Source organism: Carlito syrichta, unplaced genomic scaffold (assembly GCF_000164805.1).
Source record: "Carlito syrichta isolate Samal-C Ts95f unplaced genomic scaffold, Tarsius_syrichta-2.0.1 Scaffold303317, whole genome shotgun sequence".
Classification (NCBI taxonomy): domain Eukaryota; kingdom Metazoa; phylum Chordata; class Mammalia; order Primates; family Tarsiidae; genus Carlito; species Carlito syrichta.
Window position 1 is genome coordinate 181,499 of NW_007247413.1, and position 21,084 is coordinate 202,582.

The 21,084-nt window shown below is 44.7% G+C and overlaps 1 protein-coding gene across 1 annotated transcript in view; it reads right to left on the minus strand.

The window, feature by feature from the left end:
- The window catches only part of GALNTL6 (polypeptide N-acetylgalactosaminyltransferase like 6), a 217,525-nt gene that overhangs the window by 34,097 nt on the left and 162,344 nt on the right, over nucleotides 1-21,084 (minus strand). The gene's annotated exons all lie outside the window — the stretch shown is intronic.

The window sequence follows — 21,084 nt, forward strand, 5'->3', positions numbered from 1 at the left end:
AAGAACAGGCATATAGACCAATGGAACAGGATAGAGATTCCTGAAGCAAAACCTCGATTTCTCATTCAACTCATCTTTGACAAAGCCTCCGCCACCAACCACTGGGAAGAGAAGAACCTATTCAGTAAGTGGTGCTGGGAAAACTGGCTGACCACATGCAGAAGATTGAAACAAGACCCCTACTATGCCCAGAAATCAACTATAAATGGATCACAGACCTAAACGCAAAACCTCAAACTATAAGAACCTTAGAAAATGCAGGAGACACTCTTATGGAAATTAGAATTGGCAACCAATTCCTGATAAAAACTCCCAGTGCCCATGCCATAAGAGATAAGATAGACAAGTGGGACCTTATCAAACTAACAAGCTTTTGCAAAGCCAAAGAAACCAACAAGAGAGTGGGCAGACAGTCCACAGACTGGGAAAAAATATTTGCCAACTCTGTGTCTGACAGTGGCCTAACATCTAGGATCTATAAGGAACTCAAATGTGCTGAAAAGAAAAAAAATAGCCCCATTACAAAGTGGGCAAAAGATATGAATAGACAGTTCTCAAAAGAAGACATACGAGCAGCCAACAGATACATGAAAAAAGCTCAGCCTCACTAGTAATCAAAGAAATGCAAATCAAAACTACACTGAGATACCACCTAACTCCAGTCATAATGGCCATCGTCAATAACTCAAAAAATAGCAGATGGAGAGGATGTGGTGAAAAGGAAACACTTCTACACTGTTGGTGGGATTGTAAACTAGTACAGCCTCTGTGGAAAACAGTGTGGTATCTTAAAAGTTCTAAAAATCGACCTTCCATATGACCCCGCAATCCCCCTACTGAGAATATGCCTGGAAGAACTCAAATCACTCTATAAAAAAGATACCTGCACACGTATGTTTATTGCAGCATTGTTGACAATAGCAAGAACATGGAACCAACCATGCTGCCCCCAAAAGGAGGACTGAATTAAAAAATGTGGTATATATACACAATGGAATATATATATATATATATTTAAGTTGGTGTCTCACTCCGTTGCCCCAACTGGAGTGCACCCAGCCACCGCAGCCTTGACTGCGGTGCTCAGGTGATCCTTCAGCCTCAGCTCTCCAACCAGTCGGAACTACAGGCGTGCACTACCATGCCCGGCTAGTTTTTGATTTATTGTAAAGATGAGGTCTTGCCAAGTTGCCTGGGCGGGTCTCGAACCTGCAGGCTCATGCAATCCACTCACCTCAACCTCCCTAAGCTCTGGGATTACAGGCTGAGCTACCTAGCCCAGCCTCACAATGGAATATTACGCAGCCATAAAGAAGAACAAAATCATGAACTTCTCAGTAACCTGGATGAACTTAGAGTCTATAATACTGAGTGCTATTTCACCGAAACAAAGAACTGAGTATCACATGTTCTCACTTATAAGTGGACCTTGAACAACTATTGTAATACTATAAGAAAAGGATTGACAGTAGTGGGAAACTGTGGGGGTTGGGGGGTCGGGGGGGTGGGATTGGCAGTAGTGGGAAACTTTCTGGCCACACCTCATCAACAAGGATACCTGCACAATGAATATTTGTATACCTAACCCTGAATTGCACCCTACAATTTTAAAAGAAAAAAATTTAAAGGTGGAAAAAAAAAGTTGCTTAAGGTAATCCTGAGTTCCAGCAGAGCTACTGACCCCAATCAATATGAAGACCCCACTGAGAAACGGGATCAGCATGAGAACCCAGCTTCTTCCTCTTCCCCTCCTGCAATGTCACCCTGAACTCTATGACTGATCAATAATCTTCACACTTCAGCCCACCCCAACATCCTAAAAAACCCCAGCCCCAAACTCCTCTGGGAGACAGACTGGAGGTTTTCTCCTGTCTCCGGGTTTGGTGGCTCTATGATGAATCCTCTCTCTCTGCTGTGATCTGGTGTCCTGGCATATTGATTTGCTGCACACTTTGGGCTACAGCCCTACTGTGGTTATGACATTCTCGACATGCTAAAGGGTGTGATTTGGCTAAATAGGCAAACTGAAGCTGACGGCAGCAAAGGTGCATGTTGAAAATGCAACCCAGGGAGAGTCTGGCGCTCATGACGTCTGTAAAATGGGGAACTTTCCTTTTTCATTGCATGTAATTGGCATTTGTTATCTTCCTGCCTCAAAACACCTTCTCACTTCGCCATCCCTGCAGGAGCGAGATTCCAAGAAGAGACAGGTACTATGGGTGACATGTGTGACGGAGGAGATGGGTCACTTGGTCCTGGGCAGATGAAGGCGACCTTCCATTCCGGTCTGGCTGCATGGTCTTGGTCTACCCCTGTGGTCATGGTTCAGCACTTTTTCTGGCTGATACACTGAATGTCACCCTAGAGTATCAGCAAAATAGAAAAGACAGCATTGCTGTAATACCATGCTGGGTGAAGATTCTCTACGGGAAGCCTGACCTTTGAAAAGTTGCAGAGTGGGGGGAAAAAGGATAATTCTTTGTAATTATTCTATTAGCACTGAGATAAGGAACTGAATAGTTAGGGGTGGGGAAAGGGTGGAAAATGAGAAGTATCGAGAGTTGAAACAGCAAGGAAAGCAGAGACTCAGCATATGATTCCTTCTGTCATATTTTCCTGCCTGAAGTTTTCACCCATTTTCCTGTAAGTGTTGGAACCACAGCCTGTAGCAGAACTGACTATCGTTCTATTGACTATTGGCTGCTTGGGTGTGTGTGTGCTCAGATAAGCTCAGTGATCTCAGTCCTTTGCATGCCTTTATGTTGCCCTGGATGATGATAATCCCTTTAGGCATTTTTTAAAGAATAGAAACAAAAACAGGATGGACCCAGCCGATGACTCTAGTCAAGGCGTTTTTTGCCTGGAATGAGGAGGTAAGGAAAGGAGTCTCTCCACAAAAAGAATGCCCAGACTGGGGCCTGTTTCTACTGGGGTGGACAGTGAAGCAGAGAGGTTTGTAGGGAATATTGTGGGTATCAGAAAGGAAGACATGGTGCTGGGATGGGATGGCAGGGGTGGAGAGAGCTTGTTCCCTCGTTTACTATAGGGGGAGAGGCCGGGGGGATGCCACTCGTGGGGGGACTCTGGATGGTGACTTCCAGCTGCATTGCAGTGCTAGTTTTCTTATTCAAGGAGGTTAACAACAAGCTGGGTTCATCCTGGACTTCTGCTTTCAGGGTGTCTGTCCCTGAGGATGGGGGAATGTAAAATAATTCAGGACACAGGGCAACAGTTCTTAGCCTGACTTGGCCTACCTTCTCTCTGAGAGTCAAGGTCAGGGTTGCACAATTTTTTTTAAAAACAAACAAACTAAAAACCAAACAAGCAAAACTGTGAAGTGTGACCCACAAGCTCTTTTGTGTTCATTTCCCTGGAGACCATCGACTCCAGATTTGAATCCTGCATTGAAAGTGCTTGCTTCTTCCCACTTGTAAACTAACTGCATCCTCCTCTTAGTAGTATCAGAAATCCAGAGAGGTGGGGTGTGACTGGTTGTTGTAAGACAACTGGTTGACTCTTGTTTCTTTTCTTTCTTCCTTTTTTTTTTAAGTCGGGTCTCACTCTGTCACCCAGGCCGGAGTACAGTGGCATGATCGTGGTTCCCTGCAGCCTCAACCTCCTGGGTTCAAGCGATCCTTCCAGCTCGGTCTCTCAAGTAGCTGGGGCTACAGACATGCGCCACTATGCCTGGCTAATGCTTTTCGATTTTTTTTTTGGTCACGATGAGGTTTGGTTATGTTGCCCAGGCTGGCCTGGAACTCCAGGGCTCGAGCCATCCTCCTGCTTCAGCCTCCCAAAGGGCTGGGATTGAGGTGTAGGCCACTGTGCCCATCCTGCTCTCATTTCTTTGACCTTTTCTCCATCTTTCCTGAACAACTACCTGGGAGGAACTTCCTTCCGGAATTTGTAGCGCCGAGCTGAAAATACACCTTCTGTTCAACTTCTTGATGTGTGATGGCGTTTCTCCAGTGAAACAGAAACGCCCAGAAGGTCAAGGTTAGATTTTGCTATTGCTGTCTTGAGCCTGGCAAGCTCTGTAAGCTCTTGTTTGATCTTTGGTTCTCCAAAACTGCCTCTAACCCGAGAGTCAACTGACGGGAAACTGGGTAGGCCTGTCTTTTCATTCTTGGGCCATTTAACCTGCAGACACACTCTTCATTTCTTTCTTTTTTTTAAAACTATGGATTTATTATTACTTAATTTTTATTTAAAAAAAAATTTTTTTTTTTGAGTTGGAGTCTCATTCCATCACCTGGGCTGGAGTGCAGTGGCACACACTCATGGCCACCCCAGCATCGACCTGCTGGGCTCCGGCAATCCTTTCGCCTCAGCCTTCCAAGTAACCAGAACTACAGGCACACGCTACCATGCCTGGCTAATTTTTGATATATTGTAGAGACGAGATCTTGCTAAGTTGCCCGGGCTGGTCTTGAAGCCACACGATCAGGCTATCCACTCGCCTTGGTCTCCCAAAGTGCTGGGATTACAGGCTTGAGCCACAGCACTTGGCTTAATTTTTATTTTTAATTTAATTTAAATTTTGTTTTTTAGTCGGAATCTCACTCTGTCACCCAGGTTGGTGGCATCATCACGGCTCCCTGCAGCCTCAATCTCCTGGGTTCAGGTGGTCCTTCTGCCTCAGCCTTCCAAGTAACTGAAATCACAGGCTCACGCCACCACGCCTGGCTAATTTTTCAACTTATTGTTGAGGTCTGGAACACCGGGGCTCAGGCTATCTTCTCACCTCTACCTCCCAAACTGCTGGGATTATAGACATGAACCACCGTGCCTGGCCTATTATTATTTTAGAGATGAGGTCTCACTATGTTGCCCATGCTGGTCTTGAACTCCTGGGCTCAAACAATCCTTCTGCCTCAGCCTCCCAAAATACTGGGATTACAGGCATGAGACACCAAGCCTGACCTTAGAGAACCAGTCTCCACTTATACTGAAGACATCTCCAGGGTACTATGACACCCTGTCCCTGGGTTCAGGAGCTCTGGACCATATTTGGGAAGGAAATGCCACTGCGTGAGGGCCCATGGCCTCCTAGAGGGAGAAACTTTCTCCCCCATGGGGTTGGCATTAGGATTCACTCACTGGAGCAGCTCTTCTTTTGGAGAAGGAGAATCTAGTAAGAAAGCCCGTGCCCAAGCCAGGGACGCTGAGTAGCAGATATGCTGGATCAGCCTGGCATATGCCCCAGGGCCTCGGAGAGTCTCCATTTCTATTTAAATGCTACCAGCGCAAAAGGGCCCTGGCAAGGAAAGAGCCCACCACTTTCTAAACCCTGAATTTTCTAAATCCTCGCTCAAGTGGCATCTGTGTTGACAATGGGATAAACTGATTGGAAGCCAAATTTCAAGTTTCAAAGGCATAATTGTCTACATCTGTGTAAATTCCAGCAAAAAGTTGTGCCAGAGAGGAAACACAGAGTTCCGTGTAGGATCAGGCAGGCAGCTGGAGGCGAGATGAACGCCATCCTCTCCTGTGGGCTTCTCTCCTTGTCTGCCCACCCGTATCCTCTCCATCGGAACCAACAGATGGGCTGGGCATGGTGGCTCATGTTTGTAATCCCAGCACTTTGGGAGGTCAAGGTGGGAGGTCTGCTTGAGCCCAGAAGTTTGAGACCAGCCTGGGCAACACAGTGAGACCTCATTTCTGCAAAAAAGTGAAAAAGAAATAGCCAGGTGTGGTGGTGTGAGTCTGAAGTCCCAGCTACTCGAGAGACTGAGGTGGGAGAATCGCCTGAACCCAGGAAGTCGAGGCTGTGATGAGCCATGATCATGCCACTGCACTCTAGCACTTTGGGAGGCCAAGGTGGGAGGATTGCTTGAATCCAGGAGTTCAAGACCAGTGTGGGCAACAAAGTGAGGCCCCAGATCTTAAAAAAAAAACAAAAACAAAGCTAACCCCCCCCAAATGTTAGACAGGCGTGATGGTGTGTGCCTGTAGTCCCAGCTACTTGAGAGGCTGAGGTGAGTGGATTGTTTGAGCCCAGGAGGTGGAGGCTGCAGTGAGTCGGGTGACAGAGTGAGACTCCAACTTCAAAACAAAACAAAACAAAACAACCCCAAACCGGGGAATGCAATTCTGATAGAACTGATTCCAGTACTTGTGATTCACTCAAATAAAGGTGTTTAAACAATGTGGCCAAGCATACTTGCAGATGGTTCCTGATCTTCTCAACATGGGCTCTGTCCCTGTGGCTGCAGGTAAAGCTGTTCCACACACACACACACACACACACACACACACACACACACACACACACACCACAAATCTAGGACATAGAAAATTAAATATAGCTATGACAGAATTGGTGATTTTCAGTCTTTATTCCTTTGATGTCCAGCTTCAGGACTTGGGATCATTGAAATTGTATCAAGTAATCCCAAGAGACACCAAGCAGGATTAGAATGAGGCAGTGCTTGGCTAGGAATGGGTAGGAAGAAGGAGAAAAGGGAGTTATTATGTAGGACAGGGTTCAGAGCTAATCTCCTTTAGGATAAAGATTAGGAGAAGGTCTGGTGGAGAGTGAAGAATTTCTCTAAGTATGCAAGAGACGTCAGGCTCAGGTTTTTTTTTGAGTCAAAATCTCACTCTTGACCACAGGCTGGAATGCAGTGGCATGATCACAGCTCACTGCAGCCTCGACCTCCTGGACTCAGCCGATCCTCCCACTTCAGCCTCTCAAGTAGTTAGGACTATAGGCATGCACCACCATGCCTGGCTAAATTTTTGATTTTTTTTTAGAGATGGGGTCTTGCCATGTTGCCCACGCTGGTCCTCCTACCTCGGCCTGCCAAAGTGCTGGGATTACAGGCACAAGCCACCATGCCTGGCTAAAGGCAGAGTCAGCTTTAGTACTGCTTCCTCCCACCCCAACACAGGAGGCTTTTATCAAAGAGGCACAGAGGACGAGGAGTGTGGCATGGATGTCAAGGTGTCTTGAAGATGTGGGATGAGCAGTTCAGTTGGTGCTTAGAGTCGACTAGCGTTAGCTCAACAATCAACCGAGTGGCTTGCTCAGTCCTCAGGATAGCCTTGAGGCCTTTGACGTAAGAAGTTGTGGGTTCATGACTCACCCAACAGATGTGTATTACATCCTTGATACATCCTGCACACTCTGCTAGAAACTAGGTATACAGTGAAGGATAAAGAAGAACCAGTCCCCTCCTTAAAGTCTTTTAAGGAGGACATCAGAGAGGATGTGAGGGGAAGAAGGGCTGGAGATTTTCTAGATTTCTGGCTGTGAATTTTTAATACAGAAAGAAAAAAATCAAGATGCTCCTTTTTGGATTGTGGCTGATTTTAGAATGCAAATTTATACATAGAGTGGGAAGGACTGAAGACACTAGTGTAGCTGGGAGAGAGAATGGAACAGAGACAGAGCAGGTCTGGGTGCTGCTCGTGAGGTGCAAATGAGGCTCCTTGTAACCTTGGCCATGGGCTCCCTTCTTTTTAAAGCTGTTTACTCACTTATGAAAAACCGATGTTCAAGGAGAGCTTCTGGATGAGATGCGCTTTGAGAGGTACAGATAGAAATAATCCAAAGACTATGAAAAACCGCTTCCTGCTCTCAGGGAGCCTGCCATCGTATTGAGTAGAAATACTCAGAAATATCTTTTTTTTCCCCTGTAGAGAAGAGGTCTCGCTATGTTGCCCAGGCTGGTCTTGAACTTCTGGGCTCAAATGATCCTCCTGCCTTGGCGTCCCAAAGTGCTGGCATTACAGGTGCGAACCATCATGCCTGGCCCTGGAAACATCTTCTTCAGAGATTACTGGGGCCTGAAGAGGAAACCATCATTTCCAAGTGAGGCAGCCTGGGAGACTGATGGCATCACAGGGGCTCTGGAGGGCGTGTAAATAGAATCTGAAGAGTCATGTATCACCGTAGGCATCACAAATGAACATAGACATTGAGGTTTTTATCTGACACTCGGGGTGGCTCCGCACAGGATTTGTACAACAAGGACAGTCATGCCTCAGGAGGTAGTTGTGAGGATTCAAAGCACACACGCAACGGGCTTAGCACCGTGTCAGTCAATGTTAGCACCGATGTATTTATCTGTGTGTTGGTTTATGTTTTCTTTTTTGAATGTGTATTCTTTTTGTAATTTTAATTTTTATTATGAAGATAGGGGGTACATTTCAGGTTTAGGTATACAAACATTGATCATGCAGATACCCTTGTTGATGAGGTATGCCCTCCCTCCCCTGACAGTTTCCCATTACTGAATCATCACTGATGGTAAATGCGGTGCTGTCACCGTTCGATCACATTTCTGTTGTATTGTGAAATCCCACACAAGGAGACTACAGCCGGTCATGCCTTGGCCTGGTCCTCCAGGCCACCTCTCTAGTCTGTACACCAGCTAATCTTGACAATGTCATGCACAGTCTCCCAAGATCCAGTCTGGAAACTCGAGTGTCACTTCAGACATGCCCTGTCCCTCCGCCCTATTCCCCTGTCAATTAGCCATGTCTGTTGATTCGAGTCCTGGATACCGAAGATCTCACTCTTTCCCAGTCTCATAGACCTTTGACATGTTCTCATGAGCTTTTTAAAAAAAAAGTGGTAAGATATATACAATATTAAGTTGACCATTGCAAACATTTCTGAGTGGTCAATTTGACGGTATTAAGTACATTCAAAGTGCTGTGTAATGATCACTACTATTTCCAAAAATTTTCATCACTCAAAACAGCAACCATTAATCACTAAGCAATCACTCCCTATTCTCCCCCAGTAGAATAGCCTCTATTTTACTGTCTATGAACTTGCCTGTTTTATATATCTTCTATAAATGGAACTATACCATGGTTGTCCATTTATGTCTAGCTTATTTCACTTAGTATAATATTTTCAGGGTTTACCCATGTTGTAGCATGTTTCAGAATTTTATTTCTTTGTAAGGCTGAATAAAATTCATATATGTACATATATATACATATAAGGCATTTTAAAGGAAAGGGCTATTTCCTAAAATTGACAAGCACTTATTTATCAGTTTATCTACTGATGGACACTTGAGTTTTTTCTACCTTTTGGCTACTGTGAATAAATCCTTTGTGAACACTGGTGTACAGATATCTTTTGGCATCCTTGTTTTCAATTCTTTTGGGTATATACCTAGGAGTGGAATTGCTGGGTCAAATGGCAATTATATATTTCACTTTCTGAGGACCTGTCAAACTGTTTTCCACAGAGACTGCACCTTTTTACATTCCTGCCAGCGATGTACAGTAGACATATCACTCTGATTTCAGTTTCTTTGTTCACGTGGTGTTCTGATTATGTGTGATGTTCAAATTTCTCCTTTTTAGAGGGTCATATTGGACTAGGGGCCCATCCTACTCAGTAGTACCTCATTTTAATTTATTAAATCTGTAACAGTCCAATTTCCAAATAAGGTTACATTTGTAGGTACTGGGAATTAGAACCTAAACACATAAATTTTGAGGGAAGATGATTAAACCCATCGGTGGTGGACATCTAGTTTTCCCAGCACCATTTATTGAACAGATTGTCCATTCCTCATTGGGTGATATTGACATTCTTGTCAAAAGTCAATTGATTGTATGTGTAGGGGTTTATTTCTTGGTGATCTATTCTATTCTGTTGGTCTGTATGTCTATCTTTAGGCCTGTACCAAACTTTGAAAAAATTATTATTGTAGGTTTATATTACATTTTGAAATTAGGAAGTGTGAGTTCTTCAACTTTGTTTTTCTTTTTAAAGATAATTCATGGCCACCCCGGTGTTGACCTGCTGGGCTCTGGCGATCCGTCCGTCTCAGCCTTCCAAGTAGCTAGAACTACAGGTGCACGCTACCATCCCCAGGTGATTTTTTTGATTTATTGTAGAGACGAGGTCTCGGCAAGTTATCCAGGCTGGTCTCGAACCCGCAGGCTCAGGCAATCCACTCACCTCAGCCTCCCAAGGCGCAGGATTACAGGCTGAGCCACCGAGCCATTTATTTATTTATTTACATTTTTTTTTTGAGTTGGAGTCTCACTCTGTCACCCAGACTGGAGTGCAGTGGCTGCTGCCGGCCACTGCAGTCTCTACCTCCTGGGCTCCGGCGATCCTTCCACCTCAGCCTTCCAAGTAGCTGGAACTACAGGCATGCGCTACCACGCCCTGCTGATTTTTTGATTTATTGTGGAGACGAGGTCTTGTCTTGTTGCTCAGGCGGGTCTCTAACCCGCGTGCTCAGGCAATCCACTCACCTCAGCCTCCCAAGGTGCAGGATTACAGGCTGAGCCACCGAGCCCGGCTCATTTATTTATTTTTAAGGAGATATGACGTGTAGTGGTTAAGAGCACAGATCCTGGAGTTAGACTTCACAGGTTTAGAGTTTGATTTCACTATTTTCTAGATGTGTGATCCTAGGCAAGTTACTTCTTTTTGTCTCAGTTTTCTTGTATAAAATGAAGATACCACTTCCTAAATTTGATGAGAGTATTAAATGATAAGTGTTATTATTTGTATCAGGCCCAAGTTAAGTGCATGATAGATGTTAATCTTTCTTAGTGGTAGTATCATTTAGTATCAGGATCCAGTAAGGAAAGAAACTGGGGTTGTATATTGGTGCCATTTTGTGAAGTATCTTAAATATCAAAATAAGGAATCAGACCCTGTTCTGCTTGCAAAGAGATTGTTAGATGTTTTCAAAAAGAAAAGCTTATTTTAGTAAATTCTAGTGATTATGGAGAAGACAGATGAAGAATTACTCAGTGGCTTGGGGACTAGTTCTAATATATATATTTTTTGTGTCGGAGTCTCACTCTGTTGCCCAGACACACTCTCGGCCACCCTAGTGTCAACCTGTTGGACTCCTGCGATCCTACTGCTTAAGCCTAATTTCTGATTTATTGTAGAGACGAGGTCTCGCCAAGCTGCCTGGGTTGATCTCGAACCAGCGGGCTCAGGCATTCCACTAGCCTCGGCCTCCCAATGTGCTGGGATTACAGGCCTAATTTTAATTAATAATAAGAATCTGAGCCACGCTTGGTGGCTCAGTCTGTAATCCTGCACCTTGAGAGGCTGAGGTGAGTGGATTGCCTGAGCCCGCGTGTTTGAGACCTGCCTGGGCAACTTGGCGAGACCTCATCTCTACAATAAATCAAAAATTAGCCGGGTGTGGTAGCGCGAGCCTGTAGCTGCAGCTACTTGGAAGACTGAGGTGGAAGGATCGCTGGAGCCCAACACGTCGAGGCTGCGGTGACCGGGAGCGGCCACTGCACTCCAGTCTGGGCGACAGAGTGAGACTCCAACTCAAAAAAAAAAAAAGAATCTGGACTATGAGAGTGCTTGTGATCGACTGTATCCAAAGAATATGTATATATATTCATATACATTATATATATATCCGAAGGAAGATATGTATTCCAGAGACATTTTAAATAGAAATTGTAAGTCGTGACAACTGTGTACACGTGGACAATGAAGAAACTGTTTCTGAGTTTGAGGTGTCTTTGTGACATCTATATAAAGACATTCAGAAGCCTGGATTTTGGAAGTGAAGTGAGAGTTAGAAATGCATATTTACAAATTATCCACTGTGCTTGGTGTTAATATTTTGCTTCTCAACTCCAAATCTTTTTTTTTTTACCTTGTAATTCGCAAGGACCCTGTAGACATTTCTCCTTTGTCGGTGTAGACAGTCCTAGACTTTGCCAACAGAGAGTCTGGCAGGACACTGGAAGGTAGAGCAGGAGTCAGGGTCTTGCCTTTGCATGTCCTTGTGAACTGTTTTTCCATGGGACAGCCTGCAAGTTGGCATTTGGGAATGGGTGGAGGAGAGCAACCTTCACTGGAGTGGCCCTCAGAGACCAGCGCCAGCTCAGCTGAGTTCTTCAAGCTCCTTCATCACCACGGGGCTGTGTGTCTGTGCGTGCCACATCAAATCACACGAGGTCTGAACCTCAGTCTCAGTGGGAAGAGGTGAAGAGTTTTTCCCTTCCCTTCCCGTCTCTTTCTTTCTCTCCCTCTTTTTAAAAAAAATTTTCTGAGTTGGGGGTCTCACTCTGTTGCCCAGGCTGGAGTGCAGTGGCATGATCATGGCTCACCACAGCCTTGATTTCCTGGGCTCAGGTGAGGCTCCTCCCTCAGCCTCCTGAGTAGCTGGGACTACGGGTGCATATCATCATGCCCAGATAGTTTTTATTTATTATTTTTTATAGAGATGGGGTCTCACTGTGTTGCCAGGCTAGTGTTGAATTCCTGAGCTCACGCAACCGTCCTGTCTTGGTCTCCTAAAGTGCTGAGATTAAAGGTGTGAGCCACCATGCCTGGCCTTCTTCTTAGTTTCTAAGTTCTTGCCTTACTCACATACCGTCATCCCTAAAGGTGGCTATAGCTTTTCAAAGTTAGAGTCTCACTCTGTCACCCAGACTGGAGTGCAGTGGCCGCTCCTGGCCACCGCAGCCTTGACCTGTTGGGCTCCGGCGATCCTTCTGCCTCAGCCTTCCAAGTAGCTGGAACTACAGGCGCGCGCTACCACGCCCGGCTGATTTTTGGTTTATTGTAGAGATGAGGTCTCGCCAAGTTGCCCAGGCGGGTCTCGAACCCACGGGCTCAGGCAATCCACTCACCTCGGCCTCCCAAAGGCCCGGGATTACAGGCTGAGCCACCGAGCCCAGCTCAAAGTTACCTATTCTATACTCTCTAACTTCCATACTCTCTCACTTTCACTAGCGAATACTTTTTCCTTTAAATGTTCCTTTCCTTTAAAATGTCCCTTTCAAACTTCTGGTGGTAATTTCCGTCTCCTGACTGGACTCTGACTGATGCAACCGCACATGAGCAAGAACTCATGGAAGTATTCGCTCTCACTTGGGCAAAGACTGTGGAGCCATATGAGGAGATTGAGGATGGGAACCGGGGAATGCCTGCATTTGGAAGTAGGCAAGGAAAGAGTAGCTGGGAATAAGAAAGGGGACATAAGAGGAAACCAGAAAGAAGGCAAGAGACGAGCTTCCCCCAGTGGGTCCAGGGCTCTACAGTGTGGAATTCCATGGCGTGCCCAAGCGGGAGGCTTGTGGGGAGAGGTTGTTGGATCTGGCAGTCAGGAAGTCCCTAGTGACCTTTTGAAGGACAGTTGCTTTGGGCTGATGAATGCAGGCAAAAGACAGATTGCCAAGCAGACTGAGGAAAACTGAGAGGTGAGAGTAAGTCAAGAACTCTGTGGTGGTAGGAACAACATATGCATGGGAAAAACGGGATTAAAAAGAAATATTGGGGGATGGGGAGACTTGAAGATAGAAGTCTATATAAATCCGGACATAATTCGTTTAGACTCGGATAAAACAAGTTGTGAAGTACTTTTAGAAATTAAAAGTGGTATACAAATGCAAAGCTCTATAAATACCTTCAGGACCCTTATGGGACTTTCCACTATTTAAGGTTTTGTCTCACGGCCATCATGCCATTTTTGCTCAAGCAGATCTATTTCCTCTCTCGTTGCTCCATGCTGGTCACATCCAATGGCTGCTGGCAGAGACCATCCCGTGGCTTTCCTTGAAATTATGCCCACGGAGGTTTTCTTCCTATCTCATACACATTTTTCTCTTCTGAATTTACCATAAATGTAATTGCTTTGGCATCTCCCTCTTGCCCTGGGACTTGTTAGAACGACTCATTTCAGAAGACTGGCTTGCATTATGTAAGAGAAAGATGAGCCCAGGGCAGAAGTATCATCAGAGGGCCTTTGTGCTTCTGTGTTCTGTTCCAAATAGTCTTTTTCTAAAACACGTCCTGCCACTTAAAGTTAAGTATCGTGAACATTATTTGTGCAACATGCTCGGTATCAAAATAGAAACTTCTAAGTTAAGGATCATTTGCCAAAAACAATTTGATTTTCACAAACGGACATGGAGGAAAATTCCTGTTACTAAGCTACTGTACTGCCTTTTGGGGTTAAGATAAGCGACTCTTTTCTGCTAGAAGGAAAATATAAACGAAGGTCCTGGCTTGGTTCTGAACTGGGTGCTCTCACAGATATAATTTCTCTTCATCGGCACCACCGCCATGCTGTGTGTTCATTCACATTTGCAACAGAGGTGCTAAGAGTCAGTGGCTTGTCGAGGATCACACAACTAGCAGGTGGCAAGTGGGATTTGTGCCCATGTCTCTGATTCTAGACCTGTGCTCTTCACACCACATGATGGTCATGGTTCTTCATTCACTGGAAAAAGTGCCACGTTCGGTGTGATAAATCTGTGTCACCTGCTTCACTGAGCTCAAAGGAACACATGAAGAGTAAAGAAGTCTTGACTCCTTGGGTTTAGCAAAGACGTGGCCCTAGTCAAAATTTAGACTAGAGTCTGCTCTAGATGGAGACACTGATGTGGAGTTAGAAATAAATTTACTTGGACACTCAAGAAGCTCCCGTGGAATAGATAAGTGACTATCAAGTCACTGAGGTCCAAGACTGAAGGGAATTCATGGGTTCCCATGAGGGGCTCGACTCTGGGGGAGGCTATGGTGGCATAAGAGAAGGTATCACGGGGGAGCAAGAGGAGGAATTGTTTCCTAACCTTTGCGTGAGACTCTAGATTTTTTTTTTTGTTTGAGTTAGAGTCTCACTCTGTTTCCCAGGCTGGCGTGCAGTGGTGTGATCATGGTGCATTGTTGCCTCGACCTCCTGGGCTCAGGTGATCCTTCTGCCTCAGCCTCCCAAGTAGTTGGGACTACAGGTGTGTGCCACTCTGCTTGGTTACTTTTTTAAAATAAATTTTTGTAGAGGTGAGGTCTTGTTATGTTGCCCCGACTGGTCTGGAACTCTTGGGCTCAAGCAATTCTCCTGCCTCAGCCTCCCAAAGAGCTGGGATTACAGGCATGGGCCACTGAGCCTGACTGAGACTCTAGATTTTGAACTCTAGATTTCGAAGTCTGGAGTTTGAATTTTTTTTTTTTTTGGTGAAAGGAAAAGTTAGAAAATGGCAGAATAGTGGTGATTTTATCCTGACCCATGCAGTTCACTGGAAGTTACCTCCTCCTGTGATCCCGGCCAGGAGTACCCTGCTTTACTTAGTTCTTCTCTCTTGGAAGATTATTCTTGTCCTCTCCTATTGGCTGGCCTTGAAGATGAGAAAGCTTTTTGAGTTTAGACCTAGCCTTTGCAAAACAGAAACTATGGAGAAAACTGCATTTTTCTGAACACATGAGAATTTGAACCCTAGAAACTATTCATTCTTGTTCTAATTTATATGTTTTTCTTACATTTTGTTGTTGTGACTTCATAAAGTCAAGGAAGGAGATATCTTATGGCAGATCCTTTCATGAGTGTCCTGCTGGAACAGAGGTGTGGTCCAGTGAGGTACTGACCAGCAGGCCAGCTTGGCAGAGCAAAGGTTTTTGAAAGCTCAGGTGACAATTCATGCTTTGGTGTGAGTCATTTACACATATCTTATGAGACAAAAGAGTATGGCATGTTGGAAACAGAAAAGCAGGCATTTAAAAAAGTTTGTAAGTAGGAGTTTAGGAGATGAACAGGTTTGCTTGAGCCCTTCTTTCCCTTCCCTGCAATTTACAAAACTCAGGTGAGTAAGGGTGTGCAGGAGGAGAGAAAATGTGATTGGATGGAAAATTTTTACAGTGAGACTTCCAGAAGATCTACAGAACAACTCCTCAAAAGGAAAGCCTGAAAGTCAGGAGAGACATTTTGAGACTAGAGTTCCTGAGTCTTTTGGTGTTCTGAGGGAGGAGGGGTCTATGGGAAGGTGGCTCTTATGCTGACTGAACCTGTGTCAGGAGGCTTGAAAGCAGGGACTGTGACTTTGAGGGAAAACCACAGGAGAAGCTGGCTCATGTGCTGTGGGGGACGTGGGGGCCCCTTCAGACCTGGATTGTGGGGAGAAACCCAAGAGGTCAGCGAGTTGGAAGTGGCTGCACCTCCTACCCTCTTCTCCTCCATGTCTTAGAAAATGGTGTGGAGCCACACCGAGCCAGGCAGCACTGGATTCTCCAACAAAGGTCTCCACATTCAACATTCCTGTCATTTCTTTCCTGGAGTGCTATTTTCTCCCAATGGCTGGACCCGTATACAAATTGCCGATAAATCTAACATTAGCTCCAGTTCTAGTACAATCATGAAGAGCCGCTTCCAACATTATCCTCAGTCAAGGTCAACAGCCACAGGTTTTGAAGATACAGCAAATTTTAGTACTTGAAATACGACTCACGCAACACGGTGTCTAGATAGAATAATGCTTCCTTTGAAGTCAGGTCAGATGGTTGAAATGTGAGCAGGTTTAAAATCTGGTCTGATATACAGCTGTTCAGCTCTTGTGTAAGATTCAGGACCGTTAGTTAATGAAGATCAAATGCAAAACCACAAGGCTGATTCTGAGAATGTGACTCTTCAGCCCTGGATAGACTGACAGCAAGCTCCCTAAGACACATGATAATCTGTGGGCTTTAAATGTTCTCTGGAGAGGTAGGTTCCCTTGAACTCATTCTTGACTTCATTAGCCAGTCTTCTCAGAAACGCCAGCGAATTGTCTTTATTTTCAGGTAAAGTGATTCAGGGTCTGAGTTTTCTATTGTAAATTTTAGCACCCTTTTAAACATAGTCAACATATTAAAAGAGGTTACTTGAGTCTTTAAGGGAAGCAAAGGTGGAGATGTTAAACTTCATTTGGCATCCGGAACTGTGATTTAATGCTTGTAGAATGTTTCATGGTATAACTACTTCCCTGCACTATTTCTCTGTGGGCCTTAAATTAATGAAGTCATATCATTTCTGTTTTGTAGAACTCAAAACTGAGGTGTGGTTAAAAAATATCTCCATCCTATTTCTTACCTCTGACTCTAAAATCAAACAAACAGGGAACAGAAACCATTGAATTTTGAAGGTGTAGCTTTAAAATCCCGAGTCACACTGACAGCACCATTGTTTTCTATAACAAGAAAAATGCATGTAAAACCAATAGGAAAAACTTTGATTTAAAAAAAAAAAGTAAATGTACTTCTTCCAAACCAGTGATGTCAGAAATTCCACTAGGGGTACCATCTTATGCAATTGTTAGTGTCATAATCTTTAAACGTTTGAATGTTCTATCTAGTCAGTTTTCTGAATCTCACATCTACTTCTCATCTAAGCATTTTATTTAATCTCCCTCTTTTCAAATTTCTTGACTGTGAATGCAGTTAATCATGCCAGACTCCATGGGTGGATAGTTCTGAAAATGAACTAGTTGGAGTTTGGTTGGATTGTGCTATAAATGGTGAGTGTCAAAAGCCAATACTTATTCTTCTTCTGGAAGAGGGTGAGACTTTATTACTTCTGGAAAACAAAGCAGAACAGAACAAACAAAACAAAACAAACTGACAAAGTACCAAACAAAAAGGTTTTGAAGGAAGTGAACAGTAGTCAAGTTCTAGCCTAATAAGTCTGGGTCATGTACAACTCCATAGCCAGTCTGGTCCAGATCAAGTGAGAGCTTAGCATCCATGACTTGGGAGGCTGAGGGGTGGGTTTGGTATCTGACAGTGGCCCACTGTGTTACCTCAAGCCAGTGAGGTTTTCTTTCTTTTTTTTTTTTGATTTGGTATCTCACTCTGTAACCCAGATCGGAGTGAAGTTCCATGATCATGGCTCACTGCAGCTTTGACCTCAGGGGCTCAGGAGACTCTTCCACCTCAGTCTCTATAGTGGCTGGGACTATAGGTATGCAACCACTGTCAGTTATTTTACTGATTTTTTTTTTGGTAGAGACAAGTTCTCGCTAGGTTGCCCATGCTGGTCTCAAACTCCTGGGCTCAAGCAATCTTCCCACCTTGGCCTCCCATAGTGATGGGATTACAGGCATAAACCACGGTGCCAGGACCATTGAGACTTTCTTGAGAAGACTCTCTGCCTTCTACGGCCAAGCTGGTATGTACACAGCAGCATTATTCTCCTCAGCCAAAAAGTGTCCATGGACAGACAATGAATAAATTGTGGTATGTAAATTCAATTAAATATTATTCAGACTTAAAAAGAAACAAAGTTCTGACCCATGCTACAACATGGATGGACCTTGAAAATGTGATGCCAAGTGAAATAAGTGAGTCACTAAGGGAAATATATTGTGCAATTCTATTTACATGAGGTCACTGGGACTACTTGATTTACCAAAATAGAAGAGATATTGCCAGTGGATGGGGTAGGAGGGAATGAGGGGTTTTTGTTTCCTGGTATAATGCAGGGGTCTCCAACCCCTCAGGCCATGGACCATGGCCTGTTAGGAACTGGGTTGCATAGGAGGAGGTGAGTGGCGGGTGAGTGAGTGAAGCTTCATCTGTATTTATAGCCACTCCCCCTCGCTGGCATTACTGCCTGAGCTCCGCCTCCTGTCAGATCAGCAGCAGTGCTGGATTCTCACTGGAGCATGAACCTTATTGTGAACTGTGCATGTGAGTGATCTAGCTTGCACACTCCTTATGAGAATCTAATGTCTGATGACTTGAGGTGGAGCTAAGGTGGGGATGCTAGCACTGGGGAGCGGCTACAAATACAGATTAACATTAGCAGTGAGGTCTGACTGCACAGAGACCGTAATAAATCAACTGCTTGCAGATTCATATTAAAACCCTATCAGAGAGTGACAAGTGAACTGATGTACTTTAATTGTACAGCTGCATCTGGTGGCAGGCTTGAAGTCAGAATCTGATACTTATTTTAGTCCATGCATGGCCCACCCATTATTTTATTTACCACTTCCATCTGCACTTCTTTTTTTAAAATGGTGAGTTGTATAATTATTTCATTCTATATTACAATGCAACCATAATATAAATAAAGTGCACAATAAATATAATGCCTCTGAATCCCCTTACAACCATCCCCTGCCCCCTGGTGTGTGGAAAAATTCATGAAACCAATCCCTGATGCCAAAATGATTGGGGATTGCTGGAATAATGGACTGATGTGTCCCTCCGCAGTACTTTGAAACCCTAATGCTCACAGTAACTGCATTCGAAGATAGGGCTTTTGGAGGTAATTGGGCTAAATGAGGTCATAAGTGTGGATGGGTAGGATTGGCCTCATCAGAAGAGGGAGGGAGAGATCCCTCTCTCAATCTCTCCCTCCCTCTCTCTCTCTTCTCTCTCTCCCTCATATGAACACACGAGAGAAAATAGCTGTCTGTAAGCCAGGAGGAGTGCCCTCACCAGAACCTGACTCTACCATGCTGGCATCCTCATCAGCCTCCAGGAACTATAAGAAAACACATTTCTGTTGTCAAAGCCACCCAGGCTATAACATCGTATTATGGCGGCCTAGGCTGACCAATAAAGTTGGCTATAGAGTTTCAGAGTGGGATGATAAAAAAATTCTGGGAATGGACAGTGGTGATGGTTGCACAACAACTTGAATGCACGTGATGCTGCTGAACTGGTTATGCTACTGGTTAAAATGGCATATTTTGTGTTATGGATATTTGACTGCAATGTGTACAAAAATACCAAACAGTGCCTAGTTGGTGGTGATTGGGACCATCACTTTTGCTTTCTGTAAATCTAGGAAAGAGAAAAAGCCAAGCTGGGTCTATTGGCAAGTCACTTGAGGTGGGACCAGGTTCCTTTGCTGTGGGGTGAGTTGGGGAGGGGACGTGTGCTCAGTGTGGTCTTTGAATACATACAATTTTCTCAGTCTGTAGCACTGACTCCATCTCACATAGTGAGGTATTTCACCCTCTTACACATAAGGAGAAAAGTTACAAAGCTATCTAGCACTCTCTGTTTTTCCTTGATGGTACATAATTGTCTCAGGAGAGAGGGCCACTGCAGAGTCCCAGCAGGACCGGGGTAACTCCTAGTCACAGGTAGAAAGAAGGCCAGCTGTGAGTGTGGCTGCAGTGAGGACCAGTAGCCATTCTTGTTTTCACCTAACCTCTCTAATCCTGCTTTATCTGATATGAGGCCCCTTTCAATTCATGCTGTCTTCTTTAGAACCTGTAAAAGTCATTTTGTACAAGAGCCACCCTGTGTTAACCTCTGGCGGGCCCACAAGTGGCCTACACTCAAGGTCAAATGCCAAAGGATGCCTCATTTGCATGGCAGGAACCCTAGTGCATGATGGGAATCCTAAAACTCACCTTAACTCAAAAGGAGATCAAACTCCACTGGGTAACACCTTAAGCCACTGGTGTTTTGATGTAGACGTCCCTATACCACTGTTCTGCCTGTTGCTCCCTTGCAAACATACTCAATAAATCTGTTTTCTTATCTAATCTGAGTTGGGTAAATTCCTCACTGCCCTTGGCTACCCCGTGACAGAAATGAGCCAAGATTTGGTTCTCCCGGTACAACTTAACTAGTCACAGCCAACCTTTCCAAGCATTTAAGAACCGAGCAGGACAATTCACAGGGCTCCTACAGTCAGCGGAATGCAAGATCAGTCTGCTTTTAAGTTCTGTAAGCCATTTTGTAATTCACTTGAAGAGAGCAAGAAAGGAAGAGGAAGAAGAAAGAGTATTTGAAAAATAGGGAATTTTGCACTGTTCTGCTCTGTTTAACTGAGGGCTAGATGTGAACTTGAACCAGTCATCCTCCATTAGTTCACTCAGAATGTCACGGTTGAGTCTGAAATGATTGAAAGCAATTTATTTTTCCATATTCAGTTTCCCTGTTTTATTTAGCGCGTAGCTTCTATCTCGGCCACCACACGACCCGCTGGGCTCAGGCAATCCTTCTACCTCAGCCTTCTAAGAGGTTGGAACTACAGGTATGTGCTACCATGCCTGGCTTACTTTTTGATTTATTGTAGAGACGAGGTCTCACCCAGTTGCCTGGGCTGGTCTCGAATCCCTGAACTCAGGCAGTCCTCTCTCATCGGGCTTTCAAAGTGCTTGGATTACAGGCTTGAGTCACCACGCCCGGACTTCAGTAACCTATTAATGTAAGGAGATGAACTGTGGATTTGCTCTTTCTTGGGGGCACCGGAACTGCACGTTCCATCTCTCTTGTGGTCTGCCTTGCCGTGGTTGTGGAGATGCGGTCTTCTCAGAAGCTTATTGTGCACATTGAAGAAGGTCTCCTGAGTCCTAGCATCTAGTCAGTGTCCTGGGAGTGAGGCGTCTCTCTCTCAA